Raw genomic sequence first — 4,578 nt, 5'->3', positions numbered from 1 at the left:
CAAACAGCCGCCCCCCCGCCCCTCCCCCCGTGCACACGCACCGCACACTCACTTGTCTTGCACTCACGGGCTCTCGCACCTCGCACGCACACACACTCACACACACCCAGTCTCACGCTTGCACCCCCCCCACACACACACACCTCGCAACCAGTCTCACACTTATCTCACACACCCACCGTCTTGCATTCTCTCACACACATCCCCCACACACTCACCGTCTTTCACACACATGCACATGCACCTCACACCCAATCTTGCACTTATTTTCTCTCTCACACACACCCAGTCTCACTCCCCCACGGTCTTAATACTCGCACACATCCCCCACACCTCACACTCACCCTCACACAGACACACACTCACTGTCTCGCATACTCTCACACATCCCCCACACTCTCTCTTCCCCCCCCCCCCCCGAAAGTTCCCTGTGTGCCAACATGCGCGTTCAAAGTGAGGGGGGGGGGCTTGTCCCTGCCCGTGTACAGGGCCGTGTGCCTGCCTGCTACAATCTAGGTGGCTCCCTCCCAACAGCCGTGCGCCCCTGAAGACAAGGATCTTCCAAGGGGAAAAAAAATAAAGATCCAGCCCCGAGCGTTTGTGCGCCCCCCTCAACTTAAACCCGTCCCCCCTAGGGCGAGGGAGGCTGGGTGGGCAAGGTACTGCTGCAGGGGAAACTCCCACATTGGACAGGAGCGGGTGCGTGTGCCGGTCGTCAAAGCAGCAAGGGGGAAGGGAGGCTGGCACAAGCTACGTGGAATAATATATATATAGGGGGGTTTCCAGTCATCTTTTTGCTTGGTAGCAGGACTAACTCAGGTTCCTGGGAGCCATGGGTAATTAAGTTAGTTTGCTGCAGTTGTTGGTATGAACTTCCTCAAAGCTTTGGGCAGGAATCGCGGAGCTCAGCCAGCTGCCACTTACTAACCGGCCTTGTTTCAACAGCGTCTTCCCTACCCCTGACTTGTAAAATGGCTATTAGGATCTGGGCTGGTTGTGCCATTTGGGTGGGGATTCCCTGTGTGATTTAATAAATGAAATATAACTCCTCCCAAGAGAACATTTCTGGCCCCACCAGCCCGGTAGGGCATCTAAGTACAAGTCCAGCACTGTCACTTAATTTAACGTATGGCAGCACTAACGCAAGCGGTGACAATTTATTCTAAAAAACTCCCCAGTAATCAAAGTGGACATCCATGGGTCCCTACCAAAAGCAAGTTGCCTGGGAGGGTCCTTGGAGGAGTGAAAGGGTGGCATATGTTTAGGGGCCACATCTGGTCACATGCAGTAGGTGGGTTTATTTATGGTGCCAACAATTAATATATATATATATTTTTTTTAATTATTATTATTATTTTTTTTGAAGTGCATGTAGGAAACCCTATTTGCAGCCAGTGGACTGGAAAAGCCAATGACCAATGGTTCCCCAGCAAGCAAAACCCCACCACAGTAGTTTGGGGAGAGCCACCAGCACCAACCCAAGCAAGAGGGAGACCTGAAGAGAGGCAGCAGTATTATTCCTCCTTCCCAGTTCGGGTCAGAGGTAGGAGCTCTTTCTCCTGCTTTCGGCAGAGGACACACTCCTGCCAGCCTCCCCCAGCCATGGGGGCAGGAAGGAGACAGTGAGAGTGGACATTTTCCCCACCCATGGTAGGAATGTCAGTCAACAACAAGCAGCAAATGTGAAAAGCAGCAGTGGGAGGGAGGGAGAAGAGAGCCCAGTTTCTCAAACATCATCATCCTAAGTGTGATGTTTCCTCTTGAAACATTGACCCCCCCCCCCCCAGTTAAAACAAAGCTTTTACAAAGGAATCAACTTCAAAGACCACATAAACCTTGGAGGTAGTTCTTGGTACTCTATCTGCTATTCTCCCCGGCATCTGCTGGAATAAGAGCCGTCTCCCTGGCTGCCCAGCTTCTCCTACTGCTGGATGCTGCAGTGAAGTCAGAAGCCTGTCTGTGACATCAGGCTGTTGCCAAGGGAATTGGAGTGATGTGCCAAATTCAACACGATGACTTCACTGCAAACCCAAGCAGATCGACAGGCTGGGTTGGGAGGGAGCCAGCCCTGGTTTCAACACCAAGATCCTCCCCAAGCCTCGGAGAGGAGGTGTGAAAAATATGAATTTATGGTTGATGTCTGTTGCTTTGGGAAATCTGACCCCAGTCACCTGCAAATGCGCTTTCCACAAGAGAGCTAGATACAGCTTTATGTGCAGAGCGTCCCAGGCAGTGATGGGAAAGGGCTTCAGCACATCAATCACTTCACCCTGACCCTTCATTTCCCACTGTCCCAAGTGCCTCCAAGCTGCACAAGCCAGGACCTGCTCCTTTACGGCCTGTCAGCTATCACAGAGCCCTCAGCCACACCAGGGCTTGGCAAACCTCGTGCTTTCTTTTGCATCCCTTGAGCCGTCAATTTTGTTCAGACTGAGCCACCTAATAAAAACCCTGACCTCCTGGGGGGCTGGCTCCAGGCTTTCGAGGAGGCTTTCGTGCTGGTGAAACTTCAGGGCATGGCAGGAAAAGGATGTTAATCGGCTGGCAAGCAGTCAGACTGTGCATGTGTCCAAGAGAATGGTCGGCCAGGCAGCAGCCCCCTCCCTGAGATCATTGCATTCACCCTGTGTGAGGAAATGCATGACTTTAATGTCCATTTAGACAACAGACTAGAAAAGCCTACTCTGGAGACATGGGCTTAATGGGAAGGGTTTCCCTGGCTTGGCTTGCTACTATTTTAAATCATTCGGGGCCAGATCCCTGCTGCCTCTGGAAGCTCAACTTTCACCAGCGTCCAGTTGCTGAATTCTGAAATGGGAATTGCAGATCCCAGCAGGACGTTAGGACCTAAGGTTTATGATTTCACTTCTTGCTGCCTGGCTGCTTGGTATCTTTGCAGCACTTTGTTTTCTCCCTCCCCCTTTAGGTTCCATAGAAATAAGGCAGAGCAATGAAAAGTATTCCTTTGCAGTTCCACAGTGGGACTCAAAGCCCTATTCCGGGCCTGAATTCAATCTCACGCCACCTCTTTTTTTTTTTGGGGGGGGGAGGTCTCAGCACCTGACTCTTGATATAGTTGGAGAATCTGAGACAAAGGTAAGTTAAGTGGCTTGACCAAGGTCACGCAACAAGTCTGTTGCACAGCTGGAAACAAACCCCAGGAGACTGAATCCAAACACAGCCACAATCCTTGCTCTAAGCATCAGACACATTCTCTCCATGTCAAGCTTTCTCCAGCTATATTTTATAACCCTTAGCCTGTCTTCACCTTTCTGATGTCCATTTCTATGGAAACATAGGTCTAAATGGGGACTGGAAGCCAGCAACTGAAACTAACAAGAACTCCTGCTTTCAGCTACAGGCTTCTGGTTACAGTTTCCACGGGAACAGATGTTGGATCAGCACAAAAAGAAGAGCTCAAAAGAGACTGCTCTTCAGACTTCACCTCCACCTTGATTTTGATATTCCAACCTCACACTCACAGAGAGACAGAGCCAGCTGCCTTCAGCGCCCAGCAAGCTCCAAGCCAAGTAAAGGTTATTTTTAATAATACAATCAGTATTATAATAATTTGGGTTTTGCAGACATTAGCCCCGGTCCTGCAAATACTCATGTGCTTGAATAAACTTTGTGCTTAGAAGCAGTCTCATTGCATTTAAAAGGGTCGGGTTCAGCACGTGTTACAATGTTCTCCGGAAGCAAGTGATACCTAAAGGCCCCAATTCGGAAGACTTTTTACCCAGGGAGGTAGCTCTATGGGCTATAATGGGATTGTTTCTGTGGATAACTGTTTGCAGGATGAGGCTTACCCGTTTTTAGAGCCTTGTATGCCAAAATCCTCTTTATAAGGCAATCCAGTTAAACACCCTCTTTATAAGGCAAGCTTTAAACACCCCGGCACCCTTTTTTAAACTGAAACTTTGCCTTTAGCAAATTCAATTTAAACACCACTACTAGCAGCACTGTTAACATGAGGCCTCCACCTCTTGGTTGGTTTAAGTCATTCAGTAAAATCACACACCTCGGTGCTTGCTATTGCCTATGTATCAAATGATGGGTGCAATCTAGTTAATTTTACCTGACACCATAATATGTTGCTTCAATAAAGTACATTCTTCACTCTGCTATGGACTTGCTACATTCAGATCTGAGAACTAATCTAGTGTAATTTAGCACCTCAGGATCTTTATCCATAAGTGTGCAGGGTTGTTTTCAGGTAAACTTGACTTTCCTGAATGGAGTCATAGCTAACACAGCACAAAGACCCATCCCAGGCAACTGAGTGGTGGGGTCAGGTAAGACCTGTCCCTTGGGCTCAGCACTCAAAACGTCCTATCCTGGACTGCTGTATTGCATTCCTGTGCCCACACTAACAGCTGGCTACATGGCAGGACAGTTCTGGGTATAGGCTGGACTGCGAACCCCGGCTCTGCTATGGAACTGCTTATGAAAGGTATCGCATGACATGGTTGCCAGCTTTATAGCCAAGACTGTCCCTTGCTGTTCTGTGTCCCTAATGCACTGAAATGTTTTCCTTTGGCAGGGCTGGCCCATTTGGGTCGGGGGGGGGGGGGGGGG

The 4,578-nt window shown here is 49.4% G+C and overlaps 1 long non-coding RNA gene across 1 annotated transcript; it reads left to right on the top strand.

Annotated features, from left to right (window-relative positions):
- The first annotated feature begins 1,012 nt into the window (after window positions 1-1,012).
- LOC109305372 lies at window positions 1,013-3,555 on the top strand. The gene is made up of 2 exons (XR_002099607.1): window positions 1,013-1,543; window positions 3,300-3,555. It is a non-coding gene; the product is annotated as an uncharacterized LOC109305372 (long non-coding RNA).
- The last annotated feature ends 1,023 nt before the right edge of the window (window positions 3,556-4,578 follow it).

The sequence above is a fragment of the Gavialis gangeticus genome, unplaced genomic scaffold (genome assembly GCF_001723915.1).
Source record: "Gavialis gangeticus isolate Ggan-Ray unplaced genomic scaffold, GavGan_comp1, whole genome shotgun sequence".
NCBI classification, from domain to species: Eukaryota; Metazoa; Chordata; order Crocodylia; family Gavialidae; genus Gavialis; species Gavialis gangeticus.
This window is presented reverse-complemented; position numbering and strand designations above follow the sequence as displayed.